The sequence below is a fragment of the Hypomesus nipponensis genome, chromosome 3 (assembly GCF_054491055.1).
Source record: "Hypomesus nipponensis isolate SF chromosome 3, ASM5449105v1, whole genome shotgun sequence".
Classification (NCBI taxonomy): domain Eukaryota; kingdom Metazoa; phylum Chordata; class Actinopteri; order Osmeriformes; family Osmeridae; genus Hypomesus; species Hypomesus nipponensis.
The window spans coordinates 1,197,184-1,213,552 of record NC_140363.1 but is presented as its reverse complement, the minus strand read 5'-3'; positions in this window follow the sequence as shown (position 1 = coordinate 1,213,552).

The window sequence follows — 16,369 nt, the reverse complement described above, 5'->3', positions numbered from 1 at the left end:
AGCGGACTGGAAATGAATCCAAGTGGTGGACAGCGAAGAGAACTGGAAATTAATCCAAGCAAAGGTATTTTAAAGATATACTAAAGTAGCAATGCGCAGTAAATATAAAGATATCGAAAGCTCTGAAGAAAATGGAGGACCGCTAGACTAATATAGACGAGTGAGGACGGGAGGTCCAATCAGGTGTCAGGGGGCGGGAGCTCAAGTAACAGGTGCGTGGGATTGAGGCGAAATCCTGATTGACGAGCCAGACCGGAAGTAGTTGGTCCCAGTTGTAAACAAAGAGCCAGAAGCAAATTTTTGAGCGGTCATAATTAGGTGGTATATGAAGATCCGAGAGTGGGACATTACAACAGTTGGAAACGAAATTGCTGCAAAAATAATAGGTTAGGAAGGAGAGGGTTATCCTGGAGTAATTATAATAATAATTATTAGTAGATTAAATAATATAAACTGCACGAAACCGGAAGTAGCCGTCATCCGCTTTAAATAGGGGGTAAATAGCTAACATTCAAGTAACAGCGCCCAAGATGTAGATACTAGGGATTAGTGAAATGGGTTAGGGTTATGGTGTAAGTTTGAAATTCCCACTCACAATGACATTTAAGATCCGAAGATCAGCAAAGGTCGGGGTCAATTGCACGGACACTTCCAGGAACCTATGGATCACCCACATAGAGACAAGGGGCCAAGCCCCTCCAGGAACTCCGAGGAGAACCCAGAGAAAGGAAAAAGGAAACACAAGACAAGAGGGATGATACCCACAAAATGGACTACCAAGCAGCAGCGGAGACTAAAGCCAAGATAGGGAGACTAGCGGTGTGTATGTGTGTGTGTGTGTGTGTGTGTGTGAGTGAGTGCGTGTCATACCTGGCCGAGTAGCTAACCTAATCTGAAAAGCTAAGAAGGGGCCTGCCTGAAGGAGAAAATAACTATACCAAATCTCGGCTGTCCGTAGAGTAGAGGTCATCATAAGGAGGAAAACTGGAAGAAGGGTTAAAAAGCAGAGACGCATGAGCGTCATCTGGGAGCTGTTGGAGGAAAGGGGGTTAACAAAAGACATATATACAATTTGACAGTCAGCACAGAGAGAGAGAGAGAGAGAGAGAGAGAGGCACAGAGTGAGAGGCGTTCACCACGTGAACAAATACAATTTGCAATTCAATAATGTTGGCCATCACACTCCGGGTAGGGATTACCTGCATGTCCCGACCAGAATAAACGGAGCACGAGCGACGGCCCCCGAATCGCTACCGGTTTCGTCCATTACTAGGCTAGGACTCATCAGGCGATAGCCAAATAAAAGGGGGGAGCAGGCAAATGTGGCCGTCCTACGACTACAGATCAACAGAAGCGGCCTGGGTGACATGGAGAATGCAAAAAAATCAAAGGCGCACCCCTTGCCATCCAGGCGGCCTCCAGTGGTCCACCAAAAGCGGTAAAGGAGATTAAACAAGCTAGGGAAAAGATATGAGGAGGAGAGAGGAAGAGTGAGAGAGAGAGGGGGAGGAGGAGAGAGAGGGATGGGGAGAGGACAACATTGTATACCTGGAAGGATGAATCGTGGTAATCTGGAATGAAAAAACAGTAGCGTTAAGTTCAGAGAGAGAGACACATAGAAAGGTGTGTGTGCGTGTGTGAGAGGTGTTGTGATGATGTGTGTGTGGAGAAGTAGGGCTAGACCAGAGGGTTAAAGAATATGCTAGAGAGAGGTTGAGTTTAGGAAAGCCTAAGGTGTTGGGGTTAAGGAGGTCAAGGGTCAGAGGTCAACCGAGGTCCAAGAGGAGGCCTGGTTGAGTTTCAGGTATTAGGGACGAGGGTTGAGGTTAGGATTGGCCATAGGCCAGATGTTCTAGCCCCAGGGAAGGTTAAGGTAAGGAATGGGTGGGGTCAAAGGTCAGTGCAGGCTAAGGGAGGCCTGGTTGAGGTTTAGGCATTAAGGGCGAGGGGTTGTGGTTAGGATGAACTAGGGACTGGGGTTCTATAGGAAGGGAGAGAGACAGACAGCCAGATGTTCTGGATCCCACTGGATGGGTAGAGTGAAGGGCAGATAGCCCAGTGGCGAGCCTGCGCGCATGCGAGCCCCACTGGGTGGGCAGAGAGATAGCCCGCTCCATCACCAGGGAGAAGGGACAGACAGCCAGGTGTCTCCATCACTAGGCAGGTAGAGAGACAGCCTGTTGCATCACTAGGTAAACAAGGTGCTACATCGTATGCCAACATCTCTCTGGAGGAGAGAAGAAGCATTTGTATGGGTGCGTGCATGTGTGCTGTGACATGCATCTTGTGGGAGCTAAGCAGGCAGAGAGAAATGCTCAGGAGCCTGCTGACAGGTCAAGGGGAGTGTGTATTAGAGGTCAAGATGACCTAATCACCCCTAATGACCACTAGATAAACAAACAACCACTACAGGGGAGTAAGGTGATGGGGATAGGATTGGAGAGGCAGGACAGTAGTTGAGAGGAAGGGCGGAACAAAAGCTCGAGCCCAGCAGAGAGGGGACGCAGACGAGAGAATGGATAGCGCTAAACGGTTAGGTGGAGGGGGGGCCCCAAATGTATCCTAAAGTAATCGGAATAATTGTTCCTATCAACGTTGTTGTAATTGATAAATATGGTGAACCAGAATGCACCTGAATACATCATGCAGAGGGATAAATAGTAGTAACAAGACATCAATGTAATTAGCCAATATACACATTGATGCTTGATCCCAAAGAGCAACAATAAAGTCATTATTGCATATGCACGATGAACCCATGTACACACTGAAGCACCATAGTGAAGAGCATTAAACGTGTGAGGGGAAAAGAGGGGAGGGGGGGGGGCTAGATGTGTCCTTAAGGCATTCTAAACAATTATTCCTAAGACTCTTGTTATAAATGATAAATATAGTGAGCCAGAATGCACTGAATACATCATGCAGAGGAATGGAGTGTAGTAACAACACATCAATGCAGTAAGCCAATATACACATTGATTATGTATGCATGATGAACCCAGTTACACACTGAAGCACCATAAAATTGTGTGTTAAACGTGTGAGGGGAATAGAAGGGGAGGCCCCAACATGTCCTAAAGTGTTTTAGACAATTGTTCCTATCATTGTTAGTGTAAATAAGTTATTTGGGGGTAAAAATATAGGGAGTTATGTGTGGGCATTATCAATTGGAAGAGTCATTTGTTATGATAAGAAACTACTGGAACTGTAGGAAACTATTCCTGTTACTATTGAGGGGGGCCCTCATCAAGATGGCGGAGGGGAATTTAAAGGTCTTACTAATGGAGGTGGGCTAGCGCCGCTCAAATTGAACGGCGAAATTAGCATGACAATGGACAGGTAGTTAGATGGAATGGACGGAACGCAGGAGGAGAACCCGCAGCTATGTCAGAAATGTAATAAAACAATTGACAACTATACATTTACAGCGCAGGAGAGAAATACTTACATTAATTATCGAACGGGAGATGGGAGGACGGGGCGTGAGGCGATGGAGTAGGTGGTGCGGCGATGGCGGACGACTGAAGTTTATAGAGACTGAAACACGGTGAAAACGGGGTTAAAACGAGATTAAAGTATGTTTTTTAAGAGGAAAAACGTTAGGGCGGATTTAAGATAATCTAGGGAAACGTGTTAAAATTTGGAAATGTCAAAGAAATAATTGATAATTACCAATTTTAAAGTTTAATTTCAGGTGCGGCGATTTTCGTTGCTGCGCCCAGAAGTGCAATAGACGAAAGGACGAGTTCAAGTGCGTGGCCCCAGAGGGCCAATCGCAGGTCGGAGGGGGCGGGAGTTACGTTGCCGAAAGCTACAGCGGAGGGGACCGGAAGAGACCGTTTGATGGACAAGAAAGTTGAAATGAAAGAAACGGAGATCTTAGCGGTGACGTCAGAGATCGCGTCGTCACAGGAAGGGAATTCCCTAGAGAAGCCCGCAGCTCCAAATGAGCAGCGGAGGGAGGGAGAAGGGGAGGACAGGCACACACAAACAGAGAAGGGATTGTAGGGATATTGAGAGTAAAAAGGGAGACCCCATCAATGATCAGTGATGAAAAATGTGTAATAAAGAATTATGTGGGAAAGAGAGGGGAAGAGAAATTTGTCATGGAGTGATGAGTTGTTATGTTATGTGAAGGCAAGTACTGAATGATTGGACATGGCATGGAGTGTGTCGTAATTATATTATGTGAGGGCATGTAATCATCTAATGAGAATGTCAGTGTTATTAGTAGAGGAGACAAAAGGACATATTAGCTTAGAGTGCATAAGAAATAATATTAGGATAGAACCCATGTGATCAGTAAATGTGAGAGAAATCAGTAAGGATCAGTAATGTATTAATAATGTGTCTAAGGTGTAGATAAGAGGTTAGAACAACTACCAGGGCAGTGGGACGTGCAGTAGCACCGTTAGGACAGCAGGTGGCCATGAATAGGGTGAGCGATAAAACGATCCCAGTTCTCAAATGGGGAAACTGGTGAGTGAGGGGGACTATGCGAGGTAAATCAGAGGTAGCTGATAACCTGCAAGGGGACATTACATCACAGGTAGGGTTACATCTGTGGGGAGAAACCAGACTGGTGTCCATGTTGAGTGGTGAGCCTACGTTAGAGGGATTTGGTAAGGGTGTATAGGAAATGAAAGTAGGACACCACCAGTGCAATTAAACCAGGTGTATTAATTGTGATAAATATAAGATAAACATACCACACCACAAGTGTATGGGGGGTAAACCACAGACCCGTGCCTATTGAAATAGACATTCAATGCAATGATACAGAGGGCTTACAGGCTTATCGTGGGGTGGGGAAATGCGATGAATTTGTACAACACCACAAGTGCAATAGGGTAAACCAGAAATCCGTGCAGTTTGAAATAGACATTCAAAGCAATAGTGCGGCAGGTTTACAGGCACATCGTGGAGTAATTAGTACAGTGTTGGCCACAGGGACGTGCATCAGTGATGAGGGGGGGTAGTCCCAGAGTCCCGTGGCAACTGGAGTGTCTGTTGTAGATCAATTAAAGTCAGTGTGAGGTGTGGAGCTGGCTTCTCAGGAGATGAGGGAGGCGTGTAACAGGTCAATCCGGTCGCACTGCCATCTCTTGTCATCTCGTCAGCAGCTCTGTGGGGGAGTGTGTAGGAAGGGCGGGGTGGGGCGTCTCAGAGGGGAGGCAGGAGGGAGACGGGTGTTCTGGAGGGAGATCTAGAGGGCCGTCTCACAGCATGTCACCTCCTCTCAGCGCCGAGAACTGCACAGGAAGGCAGGAGGCGTAGTGTAGAGAGGGAAAAACAGGGTGAGGGTCAGGGGGATTAAACTAGAATGACATGTGAAGGCTAAGGGGAGCTATTGGGACAAGTTATTACAAAACACAATACAATATAGAGGATAGACTATGTAATACGGGACCAGAGAAGGTCCTGGCTAAACAAGATATAACACAACACAGAGGACTGGCTATGCAGAACCAGACTAGAGAGAGTCCCGGTCCTGAGAAAACTAGAAGAGTAGAGATAATGATATAAATCTAAAAGGGAGAAAGGCATAAGTAAAACTCACTATTAGTACGGCTAACCTGTAGACATGGCATGCCCTCTGAAAAGGCTAGAAGGCCTAATCAGCGCCGCTCAGCACCAGGAGAAGCATACAGTAAGTCTCAACCGGGGGTAGAGCGGGAGAACGCCGTGCCACACAACTCGGGGTCCATCTCTGATAAAGGGGGGAGGGGGGAAAGCAGCGGGAAGGAGCGCAACCAAGGGGTAAGTATCGAACTAATCCGTGAGGAGACAAAATCAAGGATGCCACCAGAGACAGACCTTCTGATGCTAGAACCAACCTGGTTCCATAGACCCGCCAACACCACCCTGAGAGGTCCCCCACAATGTGATTCCGGTCAGCCCATTCGTCGATACCCCCGGAGACCACCGTCAAGTCGTTCCCCGGAGGGAACTTTGTGACAAGGGGAACATCAGGGACAGCTCCTAGCATGGACAGGAATACAGACGAGGAGGCCAGACGCGCGAACGCAGTCGATGACGGTGTGAGACCCATGATAGGAAGTACTATCTCTCCCCACAGGAGGCCCAGCATCAGACTAAGTGCACAATAGACAACAAACAGATATCAAGAGACAGCTACCATCATCATAATAATAAACACTATTATCATCATGTTGTCGATTAATCATATTGTGAGTCATACAATATGACCCCCCCGAATCGGATACAGAGGAGAGAGCAGACGACCCCCGCGCCATGACACCAGAGAAGGCCTGCCCTGGTGACGTCAGCGCGGGGCGGGGCGCTTCACTGAACTCTGTGGACACGTGGGAGAGGGGCGGGGTTCCATGGGGCCTCGCCACCTCAATTATGTACTGTTACGTGGGGCCCCCTTTCTCCAAAGGGAGAAAGAGAAGCCCCCTAATGAGTGAGAAGCCGAGATCGAGGACGAGAGAGGAGTGCCCAACAGGCCGAGGGCTCCCCAGGGTGAGGGAGCCCTCCTAGAGAGAGGGGCATGTTATAGGTGGGAGCCAGGTTATATCAGGAGGCCAGAGATCCCGGGACTAAAGATGGGTCAGCTAAGGAGTTCTAGGGAGATAAAAGGCCACAGAGAAGGGAGAAGGCGACCCCCAGGGGGGTCACCTAGACACAGATTAATCTGGGCCGGTTCCCGATAGGGGGAATACGTAAATATTATGGATAAAAGGGTGATGATGGTATATTTATATTAATATTAAAGTAAGTGTTATAAGTAACACTGTTTTTGATGGACCTATTTCTATTGCTAGATGGTAGGGATAAAATGACCCCCATCCGCTGGGATCATCCCGATTATATAACCTGGGTTCCTTGTAGAATGTAGGGTTAGCCCACCCATTGGGTCTCCAATCAAGTCACAAGGATAAGGCAGAGAGAGCAAAAGGCGGGAGTCATCCCAGCGCTTACATGGCTGAAACACCCGTTACCTCGTTGAGTCAATCCCAAATGTGGCCAGCAACACTTCCAAACCCTGGGAATGGTGATGGGAGTGGGAGGAGGCCATAAGGGCCCGGGGGCTTCTAGGGAGGTCCAACCGGGTAAGATTGGCCCTAGTGGTGACAGAAGTAATGGGAGGGGTGTAAATATGGCTCTAATTCTGTCACATTACCTCCTAGTATTATTATATTAAATTACAGTATGTTATGAAATTAATATTGTATTATTATTATTATTATTATGGGTGACATGATCAGGGGACAGCCCTATTTGAGGGGGAGTACGGGTGTGTATGAAGGCAGCAAGCGTATAACCTACCTAAACTATGAATATGCATGCCATTCCAACACACAGTAGTAGTAAGGGAAGGAGCCTAAACAATACTGACCACGTGTTTCCGATAGGGGCGACAAGTGCACCGATAGAAGGAACGTGCCTAATTCCTAAACCGAGTCGTGTAGCACAAAGGAGGGCGCGGTGGAGGGAGGAGGTGCAAGCTAACCAGAGATTCCGACGAGCCCCAGAGGGGAAAGTCGTTGGCATCCCCCCGTGGCATGAAGACCGAGACCCTGTAGGTTTAGGCGGTAGGGAGGATAGTAAAAAACCCACTCACAATGACATTCAAGATCCGAAGATCAGCAAAGGTCGGGGTAAACGTGCACGGACACTTCCAGGGACCTTGGATCACCCACAGAGAGAGTAGGGGCCGAGCCCCTCCAGGAACTCCGAAGAGAACCCAGGCCTAGTTACTCATGGCAGCCCGCCGCCTGACACAGAGAGCAGAGAGGCACCGAGGAGGAAGGAGAGAGAGAGAGAGAGAGAGAGAGAGAGAGAGAGAGAGAAGGAGGGGGAAAGGGAAATTAACAGAGGCAAACAAAGGTCAGGCACCATGGACTACTCCTCCTAATCCAACCAGACATGCCAATGAACAGGACTAAGGCTAGAGTAAAATGACAAAAGCTAACACCACCATCAGTCCTAGTGACTGTGCTACCTCATGAAATGACAACATGACTACAGATAATACAGACACCATACAAACAAGGAGACAATTAGAGGTTATTACCCTAGGACAGGATAGGTAGTAGACGTGGCCAGAGGCGGCGTTCCGGGGGACACACGTCTCTTTAGGGATGAGGGGCACGCTCTCCTCAGGGATGAGAGGGCGTGTTATCCTGGTGGGTGGGGGAGAGAGAGAGAGGAAAAGGGAGAGAGGGAGAGAGGATGAGGGGTTTTGTATTGGGTGATGCCAGCAATCACCGAGGTGAAGGAGCATGAGGGGGGTATTACCATAGGAGCAGACGTGGAGTGAAACCAACAAGGTCCCCAGCGACCGTTGGCAAACACAATCCCAAACGCCGCCGGAGGCTGCGTTCCGGGGGGTACACGTCTCCTCAGGGATGAGAGGCACGCGTCTCCTCAGGGATGAGAGGGCGTGTGATGATGATGATGGGTAGTCCCGTCCTGGTGGGCGGGGGGAGGGGGGAAGGGGGGGAGGGAGAGAGGAGGAGGGGGAGGGGGAAAGAGAAGGGGCTTTGGGGTTGGGGTGATGCCAGCAGTCACTAGGTGAAGAAGCATGAGGGCGGAGGGGACCGGATGGCGGGGTGGAGGGGGTGTGTGTGTATATACATATATATATATGTATGGAGAATGGTGGACATATGCCAGCATCACTAAGGTGAAGAAGCATGAGGGTGGATGGGAACTGGGTAAAGGGGTAGTCTGGAGGACGAGCTAAGGGCCAGACCCCGCTGGGATACTCTGATGGGGGAGATCAGAGGTAGGTGGGCGTGCTAGCGGGCGGGGAATGTCAGGGCCTTTAGCTGAGGAACGGGGACCAGTGGTTAAGGATGGCCCCAGCTGTGTGTGTGGTCCAGTGGATCCTGTCAGGGTCCATGTGGAAAAGGTGGGAGGGGAGGAGGGGGATAGTGGGAACCTGCATGGCCAGGTAGCCATTGATGGTGTGGATGGTGTCCTTCTCTGCCCGTGATAGGGTGGGGTTGGCATTTATGAGGGGGATAAGGATGAAGGCAGAGGGGAAGGCAGTGGTGGCCCGGGCGTAGAGATCCCGTATTTGGCGGGTGGTGAGGTCCAGGGGTATGGACCTATTGTTAAGGCCAAAAGCCAGGATGACACGAGTGACGCGCTGGACTGGCGTTCTGACGCTACTCAAGATATTGGCTGCATGGCCAAATTTAGCTCCTGGGTAGCAGTCCACCTGAACATAAGCACTCCCAATAGGAGGGAGGCGGTGGAGGTTGGAGTCCCCCATGACCACCGTGCTCAGAATAGGAGTCATGGTCCAGAGGTGTTTGAAGCCTCCGTGGTCATGGCGGGTGGAGGCACAGAGTGAGAGGCGTTCACCACGTGAACAAATAAAATTTGCAATTCAATAATGTTGGCCATCGCACTCCGGGTAGGGATTACCTGCATATCCCGACCAGAATAAACGGAGCACGAGCGACGGCCCCCGAATCGCAACCGGTTTCGTCAATTACTAGGCTAGGACTCATCACATCTCTCTGAAGGAGAGAAGAAGCATTTGTATGGGTGCGTGCATGTGTGCTGTGACACGCATCTTGTGGGGAGTAAGCAGGCAGAGAGAAATGCTAAGGAGCCTGCTGACAGGTCAAGGGAGTGTGTATTAGAGGTCAAGATGACCTAATCACCCCTAATGACCACCAGATAAACAAACAACCACTACAGGTGAGTAAGGTGATGGGGATAGGATTGGAGAGGCAGGACAGTAGTTGAGAGGAAGGGCAGAACAAAAGCTCGAGCCCAGCAGAGAGGGGACGCAGACGAGAGAATGGATAGCGCTAAACGGTTAGGTGGAGGGGGGGCCCCAAATGTATCCTAAAGTAATCTGAATAATTGTTCCTATCAACGTTGTTGTAATTGATAAATATGGTGAACCAGAATGTGTGTCATCCAAAAATACTACCAGTGGAACGAGTTCTGTTGTTATGCCGTATTAATATTACAAGGGGAAAATCTGTCATTAATGGTTTAACCAAAAGAAAGAATTTGCTGGAAGGGAAATGATGGTAGAATTTGTGAAAGTTCGTGTAGAAAGTTGTGTCCAGTCAATCTTGAGTCTTATGTAATGAGTTTGTGTGACAAAGACAATTGGTTCAGTTACACCAACTAATAAGTATCCACAGTGGACCTTTTTTTAGTCAGTCCACTACGTTTTCAACAAAATGTACAACAGCAATTCAAGTAAAATGAACATTCAAATGTGAATAGCCTAATACAGACATCAAATGATGCAGTTCTAATGATGATGCTATTCAAACTAGTTTTAATTCACTCAACAAGCAATTAATTTCCAGAAGTGATAAGTTGCCATTTATTCTCCACTTTTTTCCAGAACTTTTTATGATCTAATGGATTCTTAGGGTGAAGAAGGTTGCAGTCTAGAAGACATTCTATTCTCAGAGAGCCAACGAGAGAGAGAGAGAGAGAGAGAGAGAGAGAGAGAGAGAGAGAGAGAGAGAGAGAGAGAGAAAGAGAGAGACAGAGAGACAGAGAGAGAGAGAGAGAAAGAGAGACAGAGAGAGACAGAGAGAGAGAGACAGGGAGACAGAGACAGAGAGAGAGAGAGAGAGAGAGAAAGAGAGAGAGACAGAGAGAGTCAGGGAGACAGAGAGAGAGAGACAGAGACAGAGAAAGAGAGAGACAGAGAGAGAGAGAGAAAGAGAGAGACAGAGAGAGGGAGAGAGAGAGAGAGACAGAGAGAGAGACAGACAGACAGAGAGAGAGAGAGTTCTTTGGGTCCACCCTCTTTGACAGGATGTAGTCATCTGGCAGTCTGATAAACTTCCTTGAAGCCTCCATCCTAAGTCACATAGAGAAACTTAGCATCTCATACTTCATGACCAAACTCTGTTCTACTCTCCCCTAAACTTTGCAGTAGTGCCCCAGTAGTGGAGGGTGTTACCTGTCAAGTGAGTCCAGCTCCTCTCACTCTGAGCGCATCATCTGGCCCTCCGCCCGTTTCTGCTCTCTGAGCAGCTTTTTACGGATTGCAGACAATTTACAGAGGACTTCCTTCTTGTACTCTGGTAGGCCGTCTGACACACATACACACACATACCAGTTACAACTAATGTACAATGTGTTGGTTCTAGTTATATGGAACATTTTGTGTTTGTGTGTGTGTGTTACCTGCAGCTCTCAGCTCCTTCCTAACAGCTGGGACAGAAGGTGTCTGGGATTGGAGCCCTGAAAGAGAACCCGTCTAAAAGGTGTGTGGGGGGAAGAGAGACATCAGTTTCTACCTGTTTTCAGACCATGCTCTCCATACTACGTTTATGGTTTATACAAGCAGTAACCTACAGGCATGGGGGTGGCGGGGCATTTCCTGTCCATGCTGGGGGGACTGGGGGTGGACTGAGGTGCCCTGTGTCTCTTCTGGAGGGTGGGGATGGGGGGCGAGAACTCCCTTTGCATCTGCAGATAGACAGTAAGATGGGGATCATACTGATATTTCTGTTTGTTCAAATCTTTCTAATGAAGTTTTGTGGTCCTCTCACCTCTTGAATGCGCGCCTGTCTCTCTTTCTCATAGCGCATCCTCCCAGCAGCAATCTCCTTCTCCTCCACCTTTTTTGTCCTCTTCTCCTTTGCGAGACGGACCAGCTCCTTGTTTTTGGCCGTTTGCTGTTGTAAAAGGAGAAGACCAAACTTGATTTAGCTAATAACAGCTGAGTCACAAGAACACTCCTGAAAGAGAACACTCCTAAAAGGTGTCTGTGAGGGAAAGAGACGTCTGTTTCTACCCGTTTTCAGATGATGCACTGCATAGCACGTTTATGGTTTATGCAAGCGGGTAACTTACAGACATGGAGGAGGTGGATCGTCTGCTGTCCATGCTGGGGGGACTGGGGGTGGACTGGGGGGCCCTGTGTCTCTTCTGGAGGGTGGGGATGGGGGGCGAGAACTCCCTTTGCATTTGCAGATAGACAGTAAGATGGGGATCATACTGATATTTCTGTTTGTTCAAATCTTTCTAATGAAGTTTTGTGGTCCTCTCACCTCTTGAATGCGCGCCTGTCTCTCTTTCTCATAGCGCATCCTCCCAGCAGCAATCTCCTTCTCCTCCACCTCTTTGTTCTTCTCCTCCACCTCTTTCCTCTTCTCCGCTGCAAGACGGACCAGCTCCTTGTTTTTGCCCCTTTTCTGTTGCAAGAAGAACACCAAACTTTATTGAGCCAATAACAGCTGAGTTACAAGAACATGTTACACTGGCTTAAAATCGACCCTTACGTCAAGTGTTTATTGTCCACACCATAAAAATCGAATTCTACTATCAAGATTGTTCAGCATTGTTATTCAAGAGTGTGTGGTCCACATAAGATAACTTGTATACTGTATATTGCAAACGCATATACAGTCATTTCTGCCAAATCCCTCCTAGCCCATCAGTGCCCAGCTGACCTCCATCTCCTTGAGTTTTCGGATGTCCTTCTCCTCGTCAAACTCTCTCCTCTTTATTTGAGCCCTCTGCTCTGCCAGCCTCCTCTCCTCCTTCGCCTCCTCCAGACGTAGCTTCTCCTTCTCCTCTGTCTCCTTAAGGTGCTTCTCCTCAATCTGGACAGGGCCCAAAAGGTAAACGGTTTGTTATACAAAATCATGTGCCTGTGTGTGTGTGTGTGCGTGTGCGTGTGCGTGTGTTTGTGTACAGTACACAACATCCTGCAAATCAATGGCTTGTTGAAGCTAAAAGACCCTATAGCCATCAGAGGCCAGGGTCTTGAAATCTAAACAGAACACATCCCAAACCATACCACACAGTACCTGTTGTTTTAGGGCAAGCTTATACTTATCCAGTTCAGTGAGTTGATGAAGCGTTGGCTGGTTAGGAAACACATTTCCTCTGGCATACATTGAGGTCTGGACAGGGGCAAAACCTGCAAAGGTAAAGTAGAACAGTCATATGCATTTTGTGTACGTGTGTATTACATTTGCGTGAAATGATGTGATGTCTGCAGTGTGCCAGCTGGTGCAGTGACTGTCTACCAGAGACTGTGTTGATGGGAGGCAGTCTGTCCTCTCTCGGGATGGGCCTGGTGGCTTTTTTCAGAGAGGTCTCGGGGTTCAGCCAAGCTTCCTCATTCTGCTTGTGCATCTGCTTCAGGTCAGCTAGACAGGCAAAGTACAGTCAGACACTATACACAGAAATATCTGCCATCAACTGAAGTCCAGTCAACCTATGCAATCCTGTAGGGTGAGCCAACATGGAATGTAAGTGAACCATGCTACAACGTACTAATGAGGTCCCCTTGGGTGTCTCTGAGGGGTGCGCCGCACCCTCCCCGGCCCCATGGGTCATAGTTTCTTATTTCGGCCTCCAGCTTGGCCTCAGCCCGGTCCCTCTCTGCCTTCTCCAGCCTCCGGCGCTCCTGCTTCTCCTGGATCTGCAGGGATTCAAGGTTAAAAAATAATTTGGTGAGGAATACTGACTCGCCTGGAACTACATGTACCAGAGGTTTGAGGATAGACACAGTCAGCGTACACTATGACATCATCATGAACATGAGACTTTCAACTTGCACAACTCAAATAATTAGTCCTTTGTGAATAAAGATGGTCTTGTATTTACCTTTATCAGGTTATAAAAGCATAATGATTATTTCATTATGAAACAGAGTCGCTAAAGGCTCTAAATGGGAAGGATCCCCTTTGTTAATTAAAGTAACATATAAAAAACACAAATCTACTGTGATGTACAACTGCTCTGTTTCATCTGACCAAAAGGCTACCTACTCCCTTTTCTCTACCCTTTCTGTTAAAAACCTTACATGCCACCATCACAAGGTCCGCCTTGAAATTTCAGTCTCCATATCTCAATTTGAACCACAACACATCAAAGTTGATGAAGAACATTCCATGTTCTACAGTTCAGTCCACATTATGGTGAGTTTGTTCTTTCAATCCCGAAACATTATCTATGAGCAGAACTTATTGCATTTGGTGTATTTTGGTACTGATTTCCAACTGATAGAGGTGGGGGGGGGGGGGGGGAGGAGGTCACCTGCTGTTCCAGTTCCTCCTGGTATGTTGGCGCCCTCCTCTCATCAGGCTCCACCCTTCCCAGTCTGGTGGTCCTGCTCTCTCTATAGGGAGGTCCACCCTCCTCAGCCCAGGGACCCCTGCCCTCGGCCAGGTGGTGCCCCCAGTGCGCCCCTGTCTGCTGGTTAGCCAACAAACTCCTGGAAGTGTCACTGGTCTGGACATGATCAGAACCTGCAAAGATGAAATATATTAAAACCATGTGTATTCCACGCACATTAATGTATGTGTTATCTGCAATGTGCCAGCTGGTGCAGTGACTGTCTACCTGAGACTGCGTTGATAGGAGGCAGTCTGTCCTCTCTCCGGTTGGTTCTGGTGACATTGGCTTTTCTCTGAGAGGTCTCGGGGTTTAGCCAAGCTTCCTCATTCTGCCTGTGCATCTGCTTCAGGTCAGCTAGACAGGCAAATCATAAGAAGTGTTTCAAATACAAGATTCCAAAGTAAAAATCAGCAGACCAGCAAACATTTTTACCCCTGACTTCAAAACTGTTTAAAATGTGGCCCTCTACAAAGTGACTATATCAAATCATGTTATTTGTATAGCCCTTCTTACAAACAATGTCACAGAGGGCTTCACAGATCAGATGAGCAAGTATACATATCTGGGGATGAGCCTGTATCTCTCATCAATTTAACACAGATCCACTTATGCAATCCTGAAAGGTGAGCCAACAATGAAGGTAAGTGAACCATGCTACGACGTACTTATGAGGTCCCCTCGGGTGTTTTTGAGGGGTGCGCCGCACCCTCCCCGGCCCCATGGGTTGTAGTTTTTCATTTCAGCCTCCATCTTGGCCTCAGCCCAGTCTCTTTCTTTCCTTTCCAGCCTCAGGCGCTCCTGCTTCTCCTGGATCTGGAGGGATTCAAGATTTTGAAGGAATATGGTGAGGAATACTGACTCCCCTGGAACCACATGTACCAGAGATTTGAGGATAGACCCAGCCTAGATTGTGACATAATCATGAACACGAGACTGACTTTCACTGGGTGAGACGGTCTAAATGGGATGAATCATACTAACTTACAAATGATGTTAAAAATCGATATATAAATCTACAACTTTTATAATTGATCTGACCAAAACATTCACTCCTCCATTCTCTGTGCCATTCACGTCAAAACATTACGTGCCCACCATCATTGCTCTACTTGTTTCAAACATAGACCAAGGTAAGACACAGAATCTCAACTCAAAGTTGATCAAGACAATTCCATGTATCATAGTAGGGAGGGGGGGGGTCACCTGCTGTTCTAGTTCCTCTTTGTACGTTGGTGCCCTCCGCTCAACAGGCTCCACCCTTCCCAGTCTGGTGGTCCTGCTCTCTCTATAGGGAGGTCCACCCTCCTCAGCCCAGGGACCCCTGCCCTCGGCCGGGTGGTGGCCCATGTACACCCCTCTCCCCCGTTCAGTCAGAGTGGAGGGATCTCTTCTGAGGGAGGCACCGTACTCCTAGGAAAGAGAGAAAAGGCTTCATGCTATGAGCAGTGATCCATTTCAAATTACATTTACTCACCACAAATGAGGTGCAATTCACAGATCAGTATTCCTCTCACACCATTTATAAAATAAAAGCCGGTCAGCTCTCTGTACTCTACTGAATAAAGAGAAACTCACCCTTGTTTCCATGTAAGGACCATCTTGTTTAAAGTTTGGGTGAAGCTTCATTTTCTGAAACTTTGGCCCTCTGTTGCTTGGGAAAGTTCTCAAGTTCAGTTTTCTCAATTTTGCAGATGGAAAATTGTGAACACTTCTATGAACACAAGACGCTGTTTACCTACTAGTATTTGGCAACTGGTAAGGCACACAGGTAGCCTACTTAAGGCTTCTCTTCCAACTAAAGCACACCAAAAGTTCTCACAAATGATGTAACTCCCATATTTCTGACAGTGCTTGTTCTTAACTGTGCAATGACACTAATATTAGTGGTACACATTAAGACCTTCTCTCTGTACTGAGTTTCTGTCTGTGTCAGTCTCAGCTAATATCGGCTGCCTCAAAAGCGTCAGGCGTGACATCATAATGCTTTGGTATGCCAAGATGTGTCCGTTGCTATGTCAACTTCTGATTATGATGTCACGCCTGATGCTTCTTTGCAGGGAAGTTCCCTATGGTAAAAGTGGGGGTACGTGCACCCCGAAGGACGCGGATCGTTCTCTGGTGTATGCAAAATGAATCAGTGATTTTCCTTCCCAAACAATCCTTTTGATGATTGGCCGACTGCAGTGTCAGTATCACAAATAAATACATGCACTCTAGGCCTAGTGAATCAACAGAATAATATCATCACAATGTCTAATATGTCGGCGAAGGGATA